At 39.5% G+C, this 24,970-nt stretch overlaps 1 long non-coding RNA gene across 2 annotated transcripts in view; it reads left to right on the forward strand.

Moving 5' to 3' along the window:
• LOC138854142 (uncharacterized) overlaps nt 1-24,970 on the forward strand; it is a 56,188-nt gene that overhangs the window by 9,527 nt on the left and 21,691 nt on the right. For both annotated transcript variants that reach the window (XR_011393346.1, XR_011393347.1), the window contains exon 2: nt 3,065-3,164. This is a non-coding gene — a long non-coding RNA (uncharacterized lncRNA). The remainder of the gene's footprint in view (nt 1-3,064; nt 3,165-24,970) is intronic.

Raw genomic sequence — 24,970 nt, forward strand, 5'->3', positions numbered from 1 at the left:
GTCCCATCTCCAGGACTCAAGTCCGGCCTGCCGGTTTCCTTGAATCCCTTCATAAATGTTACTTTGCTCACCCTCCAACAGCATGTCAAGTATTAAAAACCATTTGTCTCCATTCACTCCTATCAAATACGCTCACGCACGCTTGCTGGAAGTACAAGCCCCTTGCACACATAACTTTTACCCCCTCCCTCCAACTTTTCCTAGGCTGACCCCTACCCTGCCTTCCCTCCACTATAGATTTATACACTCTCGAAGTCATTTTGTTTTCCATTCTCTCTACATGTCTGAACTACCTCAACAACCCCTCCTCAGCCCTCTGGATAATAGTTTTGGTAATCCCACACCTTCTCCTACTTTCCAAACTACGAATTCTCTGCATTATATTCACACCTCACATTGCCCTCAGACATGACATCTCCACTCCCTCCAGCCTTCTCCTCGTTGCAACATTCATCACCGATGCTTCACACCCATACAAGAGTGTTGGTACAACTAAACTCTCATACATTCCCCTCTTTGCTTCCACAGACAAAGTTCTTTGTCTCCACAGACTCCTAAGTGCACCACTCACCCTTTTCCCCTCATCAGTTCTATGATTCACCTCATCCTTCATAGACACGTCCACTCCTAAATATCTGAATACACTCACCTCTTCCATACTCTCTCCCTCCAATCTGATATCCAATTTTTCATCACCTAATCTTTTTGTTATCCTCATAACCTTACTCTTTCCTATATTCACTTTTAATTTTCTTCTTTTACATACCCTACCAAATTCATCCACCAACCTCTGCAACTTCTCTTCAGAATCTCCCAAAAGCAGTGTCATCAGCAAAGAGTAACTGTGACAACTCCCACTTTGTGTTTGATTCTTTATCTTTCAACTCCACACCTCTTGCCAAGACCCTTGCATTCACTTCTCTTACAACCCCATCTATAAATATATTGAACAACCACAGTGACATCACACATCCATGTCTAAGGCCTACTTTTACTGGGAAAGAATCCCCCTCTCTCCTACATACTCTAACCTGAGCCTGACTATCCTCGCAAAAACTCTTCACTGTTTTCAGTAACCTACCTCGAATACCATACACCTGCAACATCTACCACATTGCCCCCCTATCCACCCTGTCATACGCCTTTTCCAAATCCATAAATGCCACAAAAACCTCTTACCCTTATGTAAATATTGTTCACCTATATGTTTCACTGTAAACACTTGGTCTACACACGACCTACCTTTCCTAAAGCCTCCTTGTTCATCTGCTATCCTACTCTCTGTTTTATTCTTAATTCTCTCAATAATAACTCTACACTTTACCAAGTATACTCAGCAGACTTATTCCCCTATAATTTTTGCACTCTCTTTTATCCCCTTTGCCTTTATACAAAGGAACAATGCATGCTCTCTATTGATAATGTTCCTGCATTTAAATAATCTTACAGTAGCATTAATGTTATACAGTATCAAGAAGTTGATGAATAAGATGCATACTACACCTTCACAGAATAAATTATTCTGAAGATGTTTTGCCAACAGTGGCTTTATCAGCTCAAAACAGGTTATCCTCTTTGTTGAATTGGCAAAGCCACTGGCTGCCAAAACATCTTCTGAATAAAGATCCTATGGTGTTGTATATGTATTATTCATTAGTCTAGGACCCCAGTGACCCCTCAAGGATACCAGTTCAAATAAGTCACTGACATTTTTGGGGGGTTATCATAGGTAATTTGCATTATGTATGATAATTGTACTTGTGTACCTGTACCTACTTGGCATGCAAAACGTTAATTACGTTTCCTGACGCCTGCTGTGTCTGTTCACCTAGCAGTAATCGGGTACCTGGGTGTTAGCCAACTGTTATGGGTCACATCAGGGAAAAGAGGAAATAAGACTGACAAGAGTACAATGATGCATGGGTCATCTGGGGTTACTAATGTGAACACAGTTGTCTCATTATTCTGTCAAGTGCTTTTAAGATACTGTTTATGTATAATTTAAAATCTATCCAAAATGTTTTGCATAACCATGAGATTTTGTGTGTATGACACACCTTTGGTAAACCAGTCTCTGCTATACAATTGTATCTTCTTGTGGTAAAAAAAACTTGGATTGTATTGCATTAAGAAGACAAATATTGTTAAGATAAGATAAAATTTGTTCACATTTTTAACTTAGAGGATTAGCCATTGAGGATAACCCAAGAAAGTCAGTGTATCATCAAGGACTCAGTCTTATTCCCATTGAGGTTCTTCACTCTTGTTCCCCAAGATGTGACCCCCACCAGCTGACTAACACCAAGGTACTATACCTACTTACTGCTAGGTGAACAGGGACAACAGGTCTAAGGAAACATGCCCAATGTTTCCACCCGACCGGGGATTGAAGCACACTGTGTATGAGGCCAGAGCGCTGCCTACCAGGCCACGGTGTGGGTGAGGACCTCCCTGTTCTCTTCATCTGTGTAATTTTTTTACTGATTTGTAGGTTTTAAATACATTATTTTATTCATGAAGTGCTAAACCTGTATGGGTTGTATAGTGCCTAGGGAGGCAATCAGATTCAATCCAAGAAAAGGTGGGATGGCTCCAAATTAGTTAGATCAAGAGCCTTTTTCTGCCATAAAATTAGGTACCTTCCTCAAAAGGGTTGAGTATGTAAAATATTGTGAAATATTCTTTGTGGGTTCTCCCCCTTACATCCCCCTCTCTTACCCATGTTTAGTCGCTTTGTAGGCTTGGACTTCGAATGTATATTTTGGATTATGTGCAGATGGTACTTGTTTGTAAAGATATTAGTTTTTTGCATGAGGAATGCTACTTTTGTATTTGTTTTTATTATCATTCTTTGCTGTACTGTAATACTTTTGCTGTTTTATCATGCTTCTGCATCTTTGTAAAACTCTAATTTTTTTTATTACTCTCTATATTTCCTTTTTTTCTTTACTTTTTTCCTAACACATTTGTTATATCCTATTGTATTGTGCTGTATGACCCTGTGTGATTTTAACACATTTTCCTGAATGAAATTTTAATAATTATTGTTTGCATTTCTTTACAGGATATAAGGAGAAGGATTTGAGGGAAATCACATCAATGTAATAAGTCCTACAGGTTGGCATGACTCCTGTTACGTACATGCCAAAGAATTCTGAAGATAGGTGAGTGGTGCTGATTAAACAAACACTTCTTCACTGGTAGGTCAGTTAGATATTGTTTTTACTGGTACAGATCTTTATGATTTCTAAATACAGTCTCTCCTCACTTTACGACGGAGTTCCGTTCCCAAGACCACATCGTTAAACGAATTCGTCGCTAAGTGAGGAGCATACTATAATGGTAGTGAGTTTGTGTCAACCATCTTTGATATTGTTTTAATGTCACCTTTGAACCATTTATAACCAAACCATACCACGGGCGGGATTTGAACCCGCGGTCAGAGTCTCAAAACTCCAGACCGTCGCGTATGGTTTGTTTGCAATCGTGTCATTACGATTTCGTGAACCATTTATAACATTTCTGGTATATTTTTAAATGTTTATACAGTAGTGTACTGTATATTGAAATAAACAGAATAGAGGAAATCAGCTCCAGTATACATTATGTATGAATACTGGTCAGAGAGCCTGTTGTAAGTCCGAGGCGTCTGTAAACGAGTACATTGCTAAGTGAGGAGAGGCTGTACAGTATTGTAATTCATTTAATGGTATGTATTCATCATTTTTTCATACTGTCATTGATGCCAGTGTCACTCGCGTAGATCTATGCCTGAGCTTAACTCCCTCATATATACTGTGAGCAGTAAATTTTAGCCTAGACATGAGAGAATGGGTTTGTGCAGTAAGTGTGTACAGTATAAAAAAAATCTTGTCCCACAAAGTGCATGACATGGAAAAGCAAACCTCTGACTTGGAGTTTGGTTTAAAATAGTGACTTTGAAGTCCTTTCTTTCTTTCTTTTTTTTTTTTTTATGATTTTATTGATGTTTCTTGATAGAATGAAAGACATATTAGTGAAGTAGAGATGATAGCAGTTGGCTTTAGACTGGAAGCAGCTTGAAATAAAGCTCAAGAGTGGCAGAAATGTTTAATTTTTGGCAGTTTTTCTGAGGAAGTATAAAGCCCTTCAGCCCCTTGCTTCCCCATCAGTTTTATGGGTTTTTATTAGATCTACTTTATTGCAGTGGCCAAATCCATGACCATTCATTAAAACAGATATTTTGTGTTATTCTCTTTTTTTTTTAGTAAATGGTTTTTAATACTTGATGTGCTGTTGGAGTGTGAGCAAAGTAACATTTATGAAGGGATTCAGGGAAACCGGCAGGCCGGACTTGAGTCCTGGAGATGGGAAGTACAGTGCCTGCACTCTGAAGGAGGGGTGTTAATGTTGTAGTTTAAAAACTGTAGTGTAAAGCACCCTTCTTGCAAGACAGTGATGGAGTGAGTGATGGTGAAAGTTTTTCTTTTTCGGGCCACCCTGCCTTGGTGGGAATCGGCCAGTGTGCTAATAAAAAAAATAATTTTGTGTTATGATTGATTCAAGGTGGAGGGCAAGTGTTGTTATAGGAGAGGCCTGGGGACATGATGAATGAACAGAGGAGCATTTCTTTAATGGCTGGAATATCTAATGTTTATGTTGGACTCTGTTTTTAAATTGGAGGCATTTGAATTTTGTGTAAAACTGGTCAAAATACTGATTTCTGTGCACGTTATAGGGTAGGCGTAATAATTGAATGGACAGTTTCTTTTGCTCAGTTGATAGAGCAGAAGGCATACTAGCAAAATACAGTAGCTAGGAATTGGGTTGAATTGAACATTGATATTGGCTTAAAATAGGACTCTTAACCCTTTCAGGGTCCATCCCGTAGATCAACGGCTTTACGTTGAGTGTCCAAACCGTAGATCTACGCCAAAATTCTAGCGCCGTCAAATTTAGCGCGAAAACGCTCATAGGCCTACATGTGAGAGAACGGGTCTGCGTGGTGGGTGTGCGCCATAAACAAAAAATCTAGGCGCCCGCATAGCATTGTGGGAACACCAGCTCAGTTACCCTTGTTCACCATGCCTCGTCGCAAGTCAGCTCTCACTCCCCGGAAAATTGGGACTCTCCTCTTCCTATCTGATAGTTCTGACACTGATGGAAGTGGAAATGAAGACGAATTCTACGGCTTTGATCAGTTAGTGACCGAAAAGAATGACCAGGATATTGATAATAGTGCAGAAAACCCTGATGATCCTCAACCTTCTACCTCTGGTGTGGGCACTCATGACTCACGGTCGGTTGTTCCTCATCGCAAGAGAAAACTAATATTTTCGCATGGCCAGGCCTCTGACTTCAGTAATGATGATGATAGTGATGTGGACTGTGATTTTATTGCGCTCGACGATCATTCGAGTAGTGATAGTGAGGAATCATATTCACCAGTGAAGCGTCGGTATGTTCGCCGCCGCATGCGCTCGGGTAGTGTACCCTATGCTGTGCCCAGGGAACGGAGTACATCCCGGAGTACATCCCGTGGCCCAACACCAGTTTTAGGTAGTGATAGTGAGGATGATGTGGCTACACTTGGCATGGATAGACCACAGGCATCAGTGGATGGTGTTAGTGGTGATGGTAGTGGCACCGCCATGCATGACTCACCAGGCCACGCTGGGACCCACGCTGCTGACTCGTCAGTTCAAGGACAAAACGGAGCGCCAGCCACCAGCCCACCACAACCACAACCACCTGCACAACCAGCCTATGATGTCCAGTATCCACCAGCAAACCGTATGTGGGATTGGCAGCAAAATCCCAATTTTGTTCCCAAGCCTCACCACTTTGATGATTCTCAAAGTGGAATTCTACCTACTTGTCCCCTTGGAACCACGGCCAATGAACTGGAATTCTTTGAATTATTCTTTGACCAGCCATTGATGGAAATTATTGTCAGGGAAAGTAATAAGTATTTTGAGTACACCATGGCAAATACGATCTTATCACCACAGTCAAGACTACACAGGTGGAAAGAGACGACTGTTGCAGAAATGTATTTGCTTTTTGCAACAATAATGCTTATGCCTCACGTCTATAAGCATAATATAAAAGCATACTGGTCCACAGATCGGCTAATTTCTACCCCGGTCTTCAGTGAAATCATACCAGTGAACAGGTTTATCCTACTCTTACGTATGTTGCACTTCTCTGACAAAACCAGGCCTGACAGAAGTGACAGGTTATACAAGATTAGAAATGTTTTCATGTATCTCAAACAAAAGTTCAGCATATACTTTTATCCATTCAAGAATCTTGTAATTGACGAGTCTTTGATTTTGTTCAAAGGTAGACTGTCATTCAAGCAGTATATACTGAGCATGAGGAAACACTTTGGTATAAAACTGTTTGTACTCTGTGATTGTGACAGTGGCCTGGTGTTGGATATTGTTGTATACACGGGTAGTAAAACATTGAAAGATACCAAGATGTTATTGGGTATCTCAGGTGACGTAGTGAGAAACATGATGGCACCTTATCTTGGTAAGGGGCATACATTATATACCGATAACTGGTACACAAGCCCATTACTCAGTGATTTCATGCGAGTGAACAAGACAGATGTGTGTGGCACAGTGCATTCTAATCGTAAACATATGCCCAGGCTCAACACAGGTGCTCGTGGTGATGACGTGCAGGTGTTTACTGCCAATGACATCATGGCATTATGGTGGCATGACAAACGAGATCTCACATTGTTGACAACCATTCACCGTAATGAAATGCAAGACAGTGGCAAAGTTGATCGAGTGACTAATGAACATATTCGAAAACCAGTGACAGTGATTGATTATACACAAAACATGCGCTTGGTTGACAAATGTGACATGCAGATTGGTTTTGTTGACTGTGTTCATAAGAGTTACAAGTGGTACATGAAACTTTTCTTCCATCTCATGGACATTTCAATGCTCAATGCATATAATATGTACCAAATAAAGACTGACAACAGACCACCGTATGGTGAATTTTGTTTGTCTGTTGTCAGACAACTCATAATGAAGTACCAGGTAACAACACCTGCTATACAACACAGTCTTCGAATTCCTCAGGATATACCCAAGTGTTTGAGGAGGGAAGGTGATCATTTCATAATACAACTTCCTTCAACTCAGAAGAAATTTGCTCAGAAGAGATGCATCGTCTGTGCACAAACAAAAAGACAGCAACAAAGACACTCGGTTTATGTGTGAGGAATGTAAGGTGCCTCTGTGCATGGTGCCTTGTTTCAAGGAGTTCCACAAGCTCCAGCAGTTCTAAAACCATGTCCAGTGATTGTAAATATGTAAATATATGATAGAACATTAGTATTATACAAGATTTGTGCATGTTTATTGTAATAAACAACAGTGGTAAACAATAATATGATAATAACTTTAGTGCAGTTAATGTGTTTAATACAGTGAGTTTATATATATACATTATATACAGTATTGGTCTCTCAGGCCCCAAATGTTAGTAGGAATAGAAAAAAATTGGAAAAGAAAAGAAAAAACAACAAAAACCGCAAAATAATGTAATGCGCGTATGTGGAATTCGTCGATGTTGCCGCCACCACATCATTTTCGACAAACTTCTTGGCACTGTATCTCGGTAAGTACTGATCAGAATTTTTTTTTTGTCTTATTACCTTCACAAAAATATGCTCTTTAATTCTGTAAGAAAAAATTATTTTTTTTTTTTTTCAAAATTTCTTGGACACTGGAGCACCACTTCAGATTTTGGCCTTGGACCCTGAAGGGGTTAAAGTGGGCAAAATTGCTGATGCATTGGTTGTGCCCAGACTGCTAACTTTGTACCTGCATATTTCTGTAAGATTTACATTAAATTTTACTTTATTGGTGTCATTACCTTCAGAAAAAGATTCTCAGCCATTTTAGAAAAAATTATGTTTGAAAAAATAGCAATACTGTCTGCTTTTAATTTTGGGTATTACGACAATGAAAGGAGTTAATAAAACCATGCAAATAGGGAATGCACTGGTTTGCTTACGGAAACAGATAGTTAATAGTGTTAATAGTGTGAGCATGGTGATTAGTGTGCCAAATGGCGAGGGGTTTTTTCTAAATGGAACAATAAGTGTATAACAATTAGCAAAAGTTAGTCAGTGATGTGCATCTTGAGCGAACACACAGGGCCACTCCCTTCATCCCCCACCCCACATTCCCTCCCCTCATCCCAGCCTAGGCCCACTGACTTCCTGACCAAGGGTGTTGCCGTTTAGTGCCCCACCAATTACAAGTTCCGCCGCTCGCTACTCCTCCACCCTCATCCCCCATGCATCCATGCTGCCCTTCACCCGTCACCCCACAGCTGGCGCCCTCCCACCCCCACGATATCAGCAATGTCACAAGTAGTTGCGGGTTCCCAGGAATCTTCACGACAGAGCCAAAGCTGTCGTTCACGAGGCATCTGCCGGGTGTGCCACAGGGAATGTGCACTCAATCCCACATCTGGCAACATCCGTGCACACAATAGATGTCTAGGCTCCAGGAGAGCTCCAAATGAGAACAACCAACAGCCTCCCCCAGCAGAGAGGGCTGACAGCTACCATGACTTCACCTCTACAGAGGACCTCAAATCTGCAATCAAATTAACATCCACCAGGACTCTGACACACATCCCCAAAGCAGCTCGCCCTCAAGCTGCTAGCAAATTCACTGACCTTCTGAAGAAAGTCAACGATGCTCCTTCAAACAACAGATCCTGGCACAACTTGCTGCTTTTTGGCAATGCCTGTTTGGCTGTCCCACCAAGGAGGGACAAGTCACTAGCAACACATGTTATTAGGGCAATAAATGCATTCCCAAGGGATGACAACCTCGTCCGTCTCCCCCCTAGGGCGACAAACACCCGTCGGGCAAATGCCAACAACAAGACACCCGACACCTCAAAAATCAGAGCCCAAATTAGCAAAAAAATAGAAGAGGGTAATACTATTGGAGCTTTGAGACTTATAACCAGTGAGGATACCATCGCTCCCAAGGACGTCAGCATGGCGCAAGCTCTGAAGGACAAACATCCACCCAGGGCTCCCAGTACCAACATTGACCTCCCTGACATTGCAGCAGGCGAAGAACATCTAACCTTACAGGATGCTGATGTGTATAAAGCTGCTATGTCATTTCCACAGGGTTCAGCAGGAGGTTTCACTGGTTTAAGGCCTCAACACTTAAAACAAATACTCAATCCAGCACTTGGTGAGGTTTCAGAGAGGCTGCTGTCTGAACTCACCAAATTTTCCAACCTGTGCCTGGCTGGCGGTGTCCCAGAGGCCATCAGACCCTTTTTCTTTGGTGCCTCATTGTGTGCCCTCCGGAAAAAGGATGGCGGAATCAGGCCCATTGCAGTGGGTAACACCCTTCGGCGCCTAGTCGCCAAGGCTGCAGTAAGAAGGGTGAGTCAAGAGGCTGCTGCAATGCTGAAACCAACTCAGCTCGGTTTCGGCGTTCAACAGGGCTGCAAAGCAGCTGCCCACGCAGCACGAGTATATATCAAAAACATGTCCTATGAAAAAGCCTTGGTCAAATTGGACTTTGCCAATGCTTTCAACTCAGTCAGAAGGGATGCTGCTCTCCAAGCAGTTTATAGAAACTTCCCTTCCCTTTATCCCTTCATAGAATCGTGTTATAGTGTGACTTCCAAACTATTGTTTGGGGACCATGAAATTGACTCGTGTGAGGGCGTGCAACAGGGGGACCCTCTCGCCCCCTTTCTATTTTGTTTGGTCATCAAGGAAGTCACAGAGGCACTCTCCAGCGAGCTCAATATCTGGTTCCTGGACGACGGTACCCTGGCTGGCACAACAGAATCTCTCCTGGAGGACATCAGTAAAATTAAAGACATGGGAGAAAGCCTGGGCCTTTCTTTAAACCCCACCAAATGTGAAATAGTTTCTACCAATCAACAGTTGATCCAGAATATTAGTACCGTTTTACCAGGAGCACGAGCCATTGATCCAGCCAATAGCACTCTCCTCGGTGCTCCTCTTGGGTCCAATGCCATCGATCTGGTCCTAGGAAAAAAAGTCTCAGACCTCCGGACGATGGAAAGCAGGATGAAAGACATTGACACACACGATGCCTTCTACCTACTCACCAGGTGCCTGTCAACCCCAAAACTTACCTATTTTCTGAGATGCTCCCCAGCCTTCAGCAGTCCAAAACTCAAGGAATATGACTCTCTCCTGAAGGCCATGCTAGAGAGTGTATTGAATCTTTCCCTTGACGATGGACAGTGGTTGCAAGCCTCACTTCCGGTCAGGCTTGGAGGGCTAGGAGTACGCAGATCCTCCCAGATTGCTCTACCAGCTTTCCTATCCTCTTCCATTGCATCAAACGAGTTGATAAGACAAATTCTTCCTGACACCCTCAGTGACTCAGCAGGAATAGAAGACCCTAGCTATGTCAGTGCCATCACCGAATGGGAGACTCTTGCTGCTCCAGCACCAAACCCTAGTGCAGCACTGGCTCACAAACAGTCAAGCTGGGATAGCCCAATTGCTGAAAAGGTGCTTGCCAACATGCTCAGGGCTGCAACATCAGATAGGGAGATTGCCCGTCTCCAGGCTGTGAGTGCACCTCACTCCGGGGACTTCCTCCAAACAGTTCCCATATCGGCAATGGGAACGCGACTCGACCCCAAGACCCTCCGTATTGCAGTGGCTCTGCGCCTTGCTGCCCCAATTCACACAGAATATATGTGTATTTGCGGCGAAGTGCAAGCAGACCAATACGGTCTACATGGTCTTAACTGTTCCAAAACCAAGGGCTGGCATGCAAGACACAATGAGGTCAACGACATCATTAAGAGAACCCTTGCTACAGCTGGATGCCCTGCCGAGAGGGAGCCACGATCACTTGCAGCAAACAATACCCACAACCCAGCAAACCGCCCCGACGGGATCACCATCTATCCTTGGAAGAATGGCAAGCTCTTAGCATGGGACTATACCTGTGTGTCCACACTGGCTGACACCTATATCCATCACAGTGTGGGGCGACAGGGAGGAGCTGCTGACCACAGGGAGGAGTACAAGATCAGCAAGTACAGGGACATTAGCCAACAGTATCAATTTGTCCCAGTGGGATCAGAGACCTTGGGATCATGGGGAAAAAATGCCACACGTTTCCTTAAAGAATTGGGTTCCAGACTCATCGACACCACCAGGGACCCAAGGGCAGCCACTTTCATGTTCCAGCGCCTCAGCGTCGCCATCCAGAGGGGAAATGCTTGCTGCATACTTGGCTCACGTCCAGCCTCGGAGGAGCTGGAGGAAATTCATCATCTTTGATACATTGTGCCATTGTATTCATGTTTATGTTTTTTTCTGTAAATGTATTTTGTTTATTAATAAATGTTCACATAGAATAAAACATATATAGGGGGTGGTAGGAGAAGAAAATATTCAAACAGCTCCGGGGAGAACCTTGAGTTTTCTCTGAGGTACGTTTATTGTCTTCTCTGAGGATGAGGGTCCCCATTCCAGCTATAGAGGTGGTACTTCTCTATATATTTATGTATATATATATATATATTTATATATATATATATATATATTTATATATATATATATATATATTTATTTATATTTGTATATATATATATATATATATATATATATATATATATATATATATATATATATATATATATATACATATATATATATATAAATATATATATAAATACATATATATATATATATTTATATGTATATATATGTATTTATATATATATTTATATATATATATATATATTTATATATTTATATATTTATATATATATATATATATATATTTATATATTTATTTATTTATTTATTTTATCCATTACAGTAGGACCCTGTATCCGTGGGGGATGTGTTCCAGGACCTACTGTGGATAGTAGCAAACCCTATATTTACATAAGAACATAAGAAAGGAGGAACACTGCAGGAGGCCTGTTGGCCCATACTAGGCAGGTCCTTTACAATTCATCCCACTAACAAAACATTTGCCCAACCCAATTTTCAATGCCACCCAAGAAATAAGCTCTGATGTGAAAGTCCCACTCAAATCCAACCCCTCCCACTCATGTACTTATCCAACCTAAATTTGAAACTACCAAAAGTCCCAGCCTCAATAACCCAACTAGGTAGACTGTTCCACTCATCAACTACCCTATTTCCAAACCAATACTTTCCTATGTCCTTTCTAAATCTAAACTTATCTAATTTAAATCCATTACTGCGGGTTCTCTCTTGGAGAGACATCCTCAAGACCTTATTAATATCCCCTTTATTAATACCTATCTTCCACTTATACACTTCGATCAGGTCTCCCCTCATTCTTCGTCTAACAAGTGAATGTAACTTAAGAGTCTTCAATCTTTCTTCATAAGGAAGATTTCTAATGCTATGTATTAATTTAGTCATCCTACGCTGAATGTTTTCTAACAAATTTATGTCCATTCTGTAATATGGAGACCAGAACCGAGCTGCATAATCTAGGTTAGGCCTTACTAATGATGTATAAAGCTGCAGTATGACCTCTGGACTTCTGTTGCTTACACTTCTTGATATAAATCCCAGTAATCTATTTGCCTTATTACGTACGCTTAGGCATTGCTGTCTTGGTTTAAGGTTGCTGCTCACCATAACCCCCAAGTCCTTTTCGCAATCTGTATGGCTAAGTTCTACATCATTTAACTTATAAGTACTAGGGTTATGGGCACTCCCAAGCTTCAGAACCTTGCATTTATCTACAGTGAACTGCATCTGCTACTTTTCTGACCAAGAATAGAGTTTGTTTAAATCCTCCTGAAGTTCCATAACATCTACGTTTGAATCAATTATCCTACCTATCTTTGTGTCACGGCGAATTTGCTCACATCACTAGTAATTCCCTCATCAAGATCATTGATATATATTATAAACAACAATGGGCCCAAGACTGATCCCTGTGGAACGCCACTTGTTACAGATCCCCACTCGGATTTAACCCCATTTATGGACACTCTCTGCTTCCTGTCAGTGAGCCATGACTCGATCCACGAGAGCACTTTTCCCCCAATGCCATGAGCTGCCACTTTCTTTAACAGTCTATGGTGCGGAACTCTATCAAAAGCCTTACTAAAATCTAAGTAAATAATATCAAATTTTTTATCGTGGTCAACAGCCTCAAAAGCTTTACTGAAGAAAGTTAATAAATTAGTTAGACAAGACCGGCCTCTTGTGAATCCATGCTGAGTATCATTAATCAAGCTATGCTTATCGAGATGGCTTCTTATAATCTCAGCTATAATTGACTCTAGTAATTTGCCTACAATTGAGGTCAGGCTTATTGGGCGGTAATTTGACGGTAACGACTTGTCCCCTGTTTTAAAAATAGGAATTACATTAGCCATCTTCCACATATCAGACACTACACCTGTTTGAAGAGATAAATTAAAAATATTAGTTAATGGTTCACAGAGTTCCATTTTGCATTCCTTAAGAACCCTTGAAAAAACCTCATCAGGACCCGGCGACTTATTTTGCTTCAGTCTATCTGCTTCACAACCATTTCACTAGTGACTGTGATGTTACATAATTTATCTTCTTCTAGCCCACTATAAAAATTAATTACTGGAATATTGTTAGTGTCTTCCTGTGTAAAAACTGAGAGAAAATAATTATTAAAAATCGAGCACATTTCATTCTCTTTGTCAGTAAGGTGCCCATAGTTATTTTTAAGGGGACCTATCTTATCTCTAACTTTTGTTCTATAGACCTGGAAAAAACTTTTTGGGTTAGTTTTAGAATCCCTAGCAACTTTAATTTCATAGTCCCTTTTAGCTTTTCTTATCCCCTTTTTAATGTCCCTCTTAATGTCAATATACTGATTCATAAGATGACCCTCACCTCTTTTGATACGCCTATAAATTCCTTTCTTATGCCCTAGTAGATATTTGAGCCTATTATTCATCCATTTTGGGTCATTTCTATTTGATCTAATTTCTTTATATGGGATAAACGTTCTTTGAGCAGCATGTATAGTGTTCAGAAAACTGTCATATTGATAGCTCACTTCGTTACCCCAGTCAACAGATGATAAGTGTTCTCTAAGCCCATCATAATCTGCTAAGCGAAAATCTGGGACTGTTACTGAGTTATCGCTACTATCGTACTTCCATTCAATGCTAAATGTAATTGATTTGTGGTCACTAGCACCCAGTTCCTCTGAAATTTCTAAATTATTAACAAGGGATTCATTGTTTGCCATAACTAAGTCAAGCAGGTTATTTCCCCTTGTAGGTTCTGTCACAAACTGCTTCAAAAAACAATCCTGAACTACTTCTAAGAAGTCGTATGATTCTAAATTCCCAGTCAAGAAATTCCAATCAATATGACTAAAGTTAAAGTCTCCTAGAATTACTACATTATCGTGCCTTGTGGCCTTAACAATTTCCTCCCATAGTAGTCTCCCTTGGTCCCTATCTAAGTTTGGGGGACGGTATATCACTCCTAAAATCAGTTTTTCATGCCCCTCTGAAAATTCTATCCAGACTCTGTATGTGTTACTTCAGACTTAATACCCGTTCTTATGCAACAGTTCAAGCGATCTCGGACATACAATGCCACCCCACCCCCCTTCCCGATACTTGTATCTACTTGGAACAATTTAAAACCCTGAATATGACATTCCGCAGGCATGTCCCGACTTTTTGAATTAAACCACGTCTCAGTTAAGGCAAATACATCAATGTTACCTGCACTAGCAACTAATCTCAACTCGTCCATCTTATTCCTAGCACTACGGCAATTAGCATAATAAACATTGAAAGACTCTCCTTTCTCTTTACCCTTCCTGCTCATTTCTGTTTTTCCACTAAACCTATTACTGTCCTTATCACCCAAAGTCCCTGGCTTTTCAATATCTACCTCGTTCTACTTATTACTAGTTCCCCTAGAACTCGTAATATTACTACACTTGGATTTCACTGTTTTCCTGCCAAAACCCATACCACTAACTATTCCTAGTTTAAAGTCCTAACTGCTCCCTCCACTGCAGTTGCCAGTGCTACCACCCCAGACCTAGATAAGTGAACCCCATCCCTGGCATACATGTCATTTCTGCCATAGAAGAGGTCCCAGTTGTCAATGAATGTTACCGCATTTTCCTTACAGTATTTGTCCAGCCAGCAATTGACACCAATTGCCCTGGACAACCATTCATTTCCAACTCCCCTCCTTGGCAAAATACCACATATGACAGGGTTCCTACCCTTACTCCTAATTATTTCTATTGCTGACCTATACCTGCTAATCAGGTCTTCACTCCTACGTCTGCCAACATCGTTGCCTCCAGCACTGAGACAGATAATAGGATTGCTCCCATTACCTCTCATGATGTCATCCAGACGGCTAACAATATCCTCCATCCCAGCCCCAGGAAAGCAAACTCTGTCTCCTACTCCTATCCTTCAAGCAGAACGCCCTATCCATATACCTAACTTGGCTATCCCCAACAACAACAATATTCTTACCTTCCTTGGTGTCGTTCGTCGTGATGTTCCCAGTAGTCGACTCACATTCGTCGGGTAGCACTGAGAATGTATTAGATGTTTCCACAACAGTTTCCACGGCAGTCTCTTTCTTCTTCATCGTTTCTACCTTTCCATTCGTCTTCTTGATCATCAACTTCGTTCCTTGCTGTCCAGCCACTGACCAGTTTCCCTTCTTGACCTGAGGACTCAAAACAGGAGGACTACTACGAATCTTCTTGTTTTCCTCGGTCAGTCGCCGAATCTCCATCTTCGCCAACCTCAATTTTTCCTTAAGCTGTTGGTAAAGTTGCTCGATGGAGGGCATCTTGCTTCAATTCGTAGAGAGCGCGCAAACAGGTCTTCACAGAGCTAAGTACACGTCAACACTGCGCAAAAGCCAACTCAATCAGGAGCTACTGCGCAGCACGTCCGCACGGCCCAATAGCAATGCGAACACTCCTTTTACATTTACATACATGCCTATGATAAAGTTTATTTGATAAATTAGGCACAATAGGCTGAGAAGTAGCGATTTTTCACTGATAGGAAGCACTTCACGACTTCTCTAAGGCTTGGAAGAACTGTCACCATCTCTACTCTTGCACTTTGGTGTCATTATTAAGCAAAATTAAGGGTCATTTTTGGGCCAGGGTAAACCGTGGAAACCGGACCCATGGATATAGAGGTCCTACTGTGTGTATATACAAAATTTGTTACATAGGGGTCCATTTTATTGAGGTTTTACTGCTGTTCCTAAAATGATTATTTTCCCAACATTATGTCTAGGAACCTCTTTTATAATTGGAGATCAAAACTTGGGTGGTGTATAAGTCAGAGACCCCTGTATATGTACAGTAATTTTTAATTGGTTACTTAGTCTCTCATCCCAGTTGACATGAAGGAGTTAATATTCTGATGCACACTGCAGAGGAAGAACCGAATAATTTTTTTATGATGTGTTTTTGTGTTAAAAGACTAATTTACATGTCACCATCTTACATATTGGGAGAAAGCTTAAATAAAATGGATGATATTTTTACACATACAAAATGTATGAAGGCAATGAAAATTATTTATTTATCTTGTATCTCTTATCTTAGTTTCACTATTAACTGAACATTTTCAAAACATTACAGAGATCCTAGCAGTGTTAAGGAGAGAGAATTGCAATCACATTTTCTGTTCTAAACTCTTAGCAAGGTTAAGGAGAGATAATGGCAACCACATTTTCTGTTTAAGAGATTTTTTCGAAACATGGTATATTGACAATATACAAGTCTGACTAATCACACACTCACAATAAATTTTAACAAGATAAACTAAAATTCATTCAAAATCAGTAACACAAAACTAATGGCTTGATGCTCATCACTCCAGCCATTGTACAGATAATCAGTATAGCTGTAATAAGTTCGGTACAGAATAATATACATGAATATCCTCATTATCCATTATGTTTATATACATTAATATCCCTGTTATCCATTATGTTTATATACATTCTGGCAATGAGGAATATGAGAAAGCTCTCTAATGAGGTTATCAGTTTATTTTTTAACTAAAGTTTTACATTCAAATTCAAAATTTGAGCTTTGTAATTTGCATGGTTCAGTTATACAACATTTTTATTGAAGAGCACATGTGCATAGCTTCAATTATTTATAGATTTTTTTTTTGTTGTTGTTGTTGTATCAGAATTTAAAACTGATCATGACATTAATTCATTATATGGTCATTAGATTTCCCATGCCCAAATTGCTCTTCTTTCTTATGAATATCAATGTAACAGGTTTATATATACTAATATATATATATATATATATATATATATATCTATATATATATATATATATATATATATATATATATATATATATATATATATATATATATATATGTGTGTGTGTGTGTGTGTATATTATTTATATGCAAACAATTGCAGACAGGCAATCTTAACTATGCAAGAATGTCCATTCTAAGAGAGCCAGGAGGAGGCAACAGGCCCACTCTGTGCTATTCTGAGAAAAAAACTTACCCTCACTCCTTCAGTTGCATCCTTGCAACATTGCATAGCTCCTGATGATGTACTGAGAAGTGTGAAAGTACTTGAGCTAAAGATCCCCCCCCCTGGCATGTCTTGCATAGTTAAGATTGCCTGTCTGTGATTGTTTGCATATATAAATTATATACATATATAAATTATATACATATACATATACATATATATATATATATATATATATATATATATATATATATATATATATATATATATATTGCTTAATTAAGACAACAAAAAATTAATCAAAATCTGCCCATAACTATTTGTAACATAGCAGTAGTATCGGTTTTCTTAGTATGCATGAACCATTAATAAACATAGGATAACTGAGATATTAATATACATTAATGTAGATATTAATATTTACATTAAAAGATGGTCACTTGCTGACAAGATATTATTGAAATACTTGTATCTACTGTAACAGAGAAGATATTTTTTGTAAGATGACCTATTACATGAAATATGCTTTGAGAAAGATTACAGAATAAGCTATATTATAAATACGATAGAAAAGATTCTAAAATTTACACTAATGGACAGAAGACAGACTTTTATCTATCACAATACGTTCTAGAATGAGCAATGACATTAAAATTTATCAACAGGTACAGTAACTTGTATAAAAAGAACATGCACCCCTACTTTAAAAGAAACTGTTGCATTTAATGTTTGTTAGTGGGATTAAATGTTTGTTAGTGGGATGAATTGTAAAGGACCTGCCTAGTATGGGCCAACAGGCCTGCTGCAGTGTTCCTCCATTCTTATGTTCTTACACAATATTGGCAGCAGCAGCAGCAACAATACACAAAGGGAAAATAACAACTCCAGTAACTAAATGCATACCCACCAGTAACTATTTTAGAAAATAAGGAAGACAAAGTCATCAGTCTTATTACAATGCATGGTTGGTATGACTGATAAATTTTACCCTACTCATCTACATTTTATACAACAGCAGATTCATATGGTTGTCTTAACCCTTTCACTGTCTCGCATAAATCTGTGTCATTGAGACCCATGTTGCTTATATGTATAGATCTATATCTTAATCATAATAACCTTCAAATATGCTATGATTGGCAAATTTTGGCCTAGACATGAGAGAATGGGTCTGCTGTGGGTGTGCACAGTATAAAAATAAATCTTGCCTCATGCAATACATGATGGGAACAGCAAACCTTGGATCTTCTGTTGGGGTTAAAATGTTTCTAGGTTTTTTATGGTTTATTGGGTTTGTTTTGGTGTCAATTGATAGATTAAAAATGGAGATGATTTGCATTAGTTTCAGACTGAAATAGGCCTTAAAGTAGTAGAAATATTTGATCTTTGGAGATTTTCCCTAGGAATAGTAGGGCCCCCATTGCTGGTCAATTTTATGGATTTTTATGATGTCTGCTTCAATTATTTGGATGGCCTAAACCATGAGCAATCATTCTTGGTTGTAGTATTTTACTAGCCGAGAAACTGGGTAAAACTTTCATTTTTGTAATGAATTCACAGTGGAGGCAAGTACTATATAGTAGAGGCCTAGGGACATGATTAGTGAGCATGGAAAAGGCTGGTTTAGTGGCTGGAATAGCTATAATGTTTATTTTGGACTCGGTTTTTAAATAGAAATTTGTTGAATTTTGGGCAAAATTTACAAAACTACTGAATTATGGGCACTTTCAAGGGTAGTTCTAATAGTTGAATGGGCAGTTCCTTGTACTCTATAGAACGGATAGCATACTAGTGAAGTAGCTGGGAATTGGTTGGTTTGAACAATAAAATTGACCTAAAATAGGCTTCAAGGTGGGCAAAATCATAGCTGCATAAAGTGCTTCCTTACCAGGCTAACCTCCACCTTAGCATCTGCATAATTCCATAAGTTTACTATTGAATTTCACTTTTTTGGTGTCATTACCTTCAGAAAAAGATTATCATTTCAGAAGATAATTTTTTTTTTTTAAATTGCAACACTCAGTATTTAATTTTTGTGGCTTCAACAGTGAAAGGGTCAATTTATATTTCCTATTAATCTCCCTGCTTTTGCAATAGGTTGCCCTACAGAAAATATGCACCAAACATATCAGCTTATTCTTTTAAGAGTGGAAATTAAATAGGTGAACACTTCTAAGCTTCTAAGTATATATACAGTACTTAACAGGAGTTTTCCCATGTAAATTTAATCTCCAAATTGACTTGTTTTAGTTTTAAATAAATTCATTTACCCAATTTACTTAGCAGTACAGGTGGATGGATGGAAACCAGGGTCAATGATATTGATGGCCCATGATGCCTTCTATCCTCCCACCATATGTCTATCCCTCCCTGAGCTAACCTACCTTTCATAATGCTCTCAATCCTTTGCCAGCCCAAAAGATTAAAACACCATACCATGCTAGAAAGTCCTAAACTTTTACAGTGGAAATCTGACTGTCTGGACATACAGATATACAACATAGATTGCCATACTGATCTTCTCCTCTTCCAATAGCTCCAACAAACTGGTAAAGGAAATTCTTCCTGAACATATACAGGAAGTCCTCACTTAACGTCTTTTCATTCAACATTGTTTTGTTTTAACGTTGACAAGAAAAAGAAATCAATTCCCAGTCAGGAATAGAAAGCCTTTTAAATATCTGGATGGAGGACATGCATCGGCCCAATTCTCCTTGTTCTCTTATTTTTGTTTGTATTCAGTTTTTATATGTAGCATTTTTCTTATTCGTACAATTCTGAATAGCATGTGATACCTAAAATAATAAAAATGTCAATAATAAATTAGAAATATGACTTTATAGTGCCCCAGAGTGACATAATCCATAGTTATGGCATCTGCTTTCCCTTGCCAAAGGAACTTAACTTTCTTTATATCAATTAGAATATGGTAAAATTGGTTTCGTTGTACAGTATGTCGTTTTGCTTAAACTCGCAGTTTCCAAGAACCTGTCGACGACATTAAGTGAGGGCTTCATGTACATAACTTTAAGAGGGGTGGATGACCCCAGCTACACCAGTGGCGCCAACATGTGGAACACCCTTTCAGCCCAGACAACAGGACCAGCTGACACACTGGCTCACAAATAATCGAGTTAGAACAGTGCCATCATGTAATTGACTTCTGCAGGTATGTTTGAGGGCGCAGGCTCTGAAAAGGAGAAAGCTTACCTTTGAGCTGCGAGTGCACACCTAAAGTATTTTTCTCTTAACAGTTCCCATCTCTGTGGCACACATCTTGACCCACAGACCCTTCGCATTGAAGTGGCTCTCTCTTGCTACCCCTGTTCACAGTGAGTACAAGTGTATTTGAGGCAACAGTATCTGACCATCATGGTCTGCATGGTCCAGACTGGACAAATTCCGAAGGATGGCATGTTAGGCACAATGGAGTCAATAAGATTAACAAGAGAAGCCTTGTTACATCTGTGCCCAACAGAAAAAAAACATGGTATTTATTAGCCAGCAACCCCAATACATCTGCCAGCTGCCCCAATGGCACCACACAATACTCTTGAAAGAATGGCAGAGAGATGGTGTGGGACTATACATGTGCATCTACCTTGGCCAACACCTATAGCACAGTGCTATTCAGTAGGCTTATACTGCTTGTCAAAGAAGATCACAAAGCTCAACAAGTAGAGTGGACCCTACCTTAACAACCTAGCTAGGGACTTGAGGCATGCTTCAGTACATGAAAAATATATTGCGCAAATTAAAATTTTCATATATTAGCCCATGTTATAAGTTGAGATGAGGACTGGGAGAATATTCCACATATAATTCCTATTAATTTTTTATTCATAAAATTGAAAAAATATCTACTTTTCAGAGATGAGTCCTTTAAATAGATGAATAGTGTCATTATACCTTCATTTTATGAGTGCCTAAAACAAAAAAAAATTTAAAAGTTATTAAAGTATCGAGAGAAGGTGTTAGGAAATGTCACTTATGTTTTTGCTATTGTAGGGTTGAAGGGTTATGGCATCCCATATGCTGTTGAATTGTTGGGTTGAAAAATTTGGCCCCTAGTCCATCAAAATCTTCAACCCAACAATAGTAGGCCTAGGGGCCAAACTTTTATTTATACATATATATATACGTATATATTGGTAGTAGGTTGGTAGACAGCAACCACCCAGGGAGGTACTACCGTCCTGCCAAGTGAGTGTAAAACGAAGCCTGTGATTGTTTTACATGATGGTAGGATTGCTGATGTCTTTTGTCTGTCTCATAAATATGCAAGATTACAGGCATGTCTTGCTACTTCTTACACTTAGGTCACACTACACATACATGTACACATTTATTTATACACACTCATCTGAGTTTTCTTTGATTTTATCTTAATAGTTCTTGGTCTTATTAATTTTCCTTTTATATCCATGGGGAAGTGGAATAAGAATCTTTCCTCCGTAAGCCATGCGTGTTGTAAAAGTCAACTAAAATGCCGGGAACAATGGGCTAGTAACCCCTTTTCCTGTAAAGATTACTAAAAAGAATAAGAAGAAGAAAATTGTCAAAGTGGGAAGTCTGAATGTGCGTGGATGTTGTGCAGATGATAAGAAAGAGATGATTGTGGATGTTATGAATGAGAAGAAGCTGGATGTCCTGGCTTTAAGTGAAACAAAGCTGAAGGGGGTGGGAGAGTTTCAGTGGAGAGGAATAAATGGGATTAGGTCAGGGGTTTCAAATAGCGTTAGAGCTAAAGAAGGAGTAGCAATAATGTTGAAGGATAAGCTATGGCAGGAAAAGAGGGACTATAAATGTATTAATTCAAGGATTATGTGGAGTAAAATAAAGATTGGATGTGAAAAGTGGGTTATAATAAGCGTGTATGCACCTGGAGAAGAGAGAAGTGTAGAGGAGAGAGAGAGATTTTGGGAAATGTTGAGTGAATGCGTGGGGAGTTTTGAATCAAGTGTGAGAGTAATGGTGGTTGGGGATTTCAATGCTAAAGTGGGTAAAAATGTTATGGAAGGAGTAGTAGGTAAATTTGGGGTGCCAGGGGTAAATGTAAATGGGGAGCCTTTAATTGAGCTATGTGTAGAAAGAAATTTGGTAATAAGTAATACATATTTTATGAAAAAGAGGATAAATAAATATACAAGGTATGATGTAGCACATAATGAAAGTAGTTTATTAGATTATGTATTGGTGGATAAAAGGTTGATGGGTAGGCTCCAGGATGTACATGTTTATAGAGGGGCAACTGATATATAGGATCATTATTTAGTTGTAGCTACAGTTAGAGTAAGAGGTAGATGGGAAAAGAGGAAGGTGGCAACAACAAGTAAGAGGGAGGTGAAAGTGTATAAACTAAGGGAGGAGGAAGTTCGGGTGAGATATAAGCGACTATTGGCAGAAAGGTGGGCTAGTGCAAAGATGAGTAGTGGGGGGGTTGAAGAGGGTTGGAATAGTTTTAAAAATGCAGTATTAGAATGTGGGGCAGAAGTTTGTGGTTATAGGAGGGTGGGGGCAGGAGGAAAGAGGAGTGATTGGTGGAATGATGAAGTAAAGGGTGTGATAAAAGAGAAAAAGGTAGCTTATGAGAGGTTTTTACAAAGCAGAAGTGTTATAAGAAGAGCAGAGTATATGGAGAGTAAAAGAAAGGTAAAGAGAGTGGTGAGAGAGTGCAAAAGGAGAGCAGATGATAGTGGGAGAGGCACTGTCAAGAAATTTTAATGAAAATAAGAAAAAATTTTGGAGTGAGTTAAACAAGTTAAGAAAGCCTAGGGAAAATATGGATTTGTCAGTTAAAAACAGAGTAGGGGAGTTAGTAGATGGGGAGATGGAGGTATTGGGTAGATGGCGAGAATATTTTGAGGAACTTTTAAATGTTAAGGAAGAAACAGAGGCAGTAATTTCATGCACTGGTCAGGGAGGTATACCATCTTTTAGGAGTGAAGAAGAGCAGAATGTAAGTGTGGGGGAGGTACGTGAGGCATTACGTAAAATGAAAGGGGGTAAAGCAGCTGGAACTGATGGGATCATGACAGAAATGTTAAAAGCAGGGGGGGATATAGTGTTGGAGTGGTTGGTACTTTTGTTTAATAAATGTATGAAAGAGGGGAAGGTACCTAGGGATTGGCAGAGAGCATGTATAGTCCCTTTATATAAAGGGAAAGGGGACAAAAGAGACTGTAAAAATTATAGGGGAATAAGCTTACTGAGTATACCAGGAAAAGTGTATGGTAGGGTTATAATTGAAAGAATTAGAGGTAAGACAGAATGTAGGATTGTGGATGAGCAAGGAGGTTTTAGAGTGGGTAGGGGATGTGTAGATCAGGTGTTTACATTGAAGCATATATGTGAACAGTATTTAGATAAAGATAGGGAAGTTTTTATTGCATTTATGGATTTAGAAAAGGCATATGATAGAGTGGATAGAGGAGCAATGTGGCAGATGTTGCAAGTATATGGAATAGGTGGTAAGTTATTAAATGCTGTAAAGAGTTTTTATGAGGATAGTGAGGCTCAGGTTAGGGTGTGTAGAAGAGAGGGAGACTACTTCCCGGTAAAAGTAGGTCTTAGACAGGGATGTGTAATGTCACCATGGTTGTTTAATATATTTGTAGATGGGGTTGTAAAGGAAGTAAATGCTAGGGTGTTTGGGAGAGGGGTGGGATTAAATTATGGGGAATCAAATTCAAAATGGGAATTGACACAGTTACTTTTTGCTGATGATACTATGCTTATGGGAGATTCTAAAGAAAAATTGCAAAGGTTAGTGGATGAGTTTGGGAATGTGTGTAAAGGTAGAAAGTTGAAAGTGAACATAGAAAAGAGTAAGGTGATGAGGGTGTCAAATGATTTAGATAAAGAAAAATTGGATATCAAATTGGGGAGGAGGAGTATGGAAGAAGTGAATGTTTTCAGATACTTGGGAGTTGACGTGTCGGCGGATGGATTTATGAAGGATGAGGTTAATCATAGAATTGATGAGGGAAAAAAGGTGAGTGGTGCGTTGAGGTATATGTGGAGTCAAAAAACGTTATCTATGGAGGCAAAGAAGGGAATGTATGAAAGTATAGTAGTACCAACACTCTTATATGGGTGTGAAGCTTGGGTGGTAAATGCAGCAGCGAGGAGACGGTTGGAGGCAGTGGAGATGTCCTGTTTAAGGTCAATGTGTGGTGTAAATATTATGCAGAAAATTCGGAGTGTGGAAATTAGGAGAAGGTGTGGAGTTAATAAAAGTATTAGTCAGAGGGCAGAAGAGGGGTTGTTGAGGTGGTTTGGTCATTTAGAGAGAATGGATCAAAGTAGAATGACATGGAAAGCATATAAATCTATAGGGGAAGGAAGGCGGGGTAGGGGTCGTCCTCGAAAGGGTTGGAGAGAGGGGGTAAAGGAGGTTTTGTGGGTAAGGGGCTTGGACTT

This window comes from Cherax quadricarinatus, chromosome 50 (genome assembly GCF_038502225.1).
Source record: "Cherax quadricarinatus isolate ZL_2023a chromosome 50, ASM3850222v1, whole genome shotgun sequence".
Taxonomy (NCBI): domain Eukaryota; kingdom Metazoa; phylum Arthropoda; class Malacostraca; order Decapoda; family Parastacidae; genus Cherax; species Cherax quadricarinatus.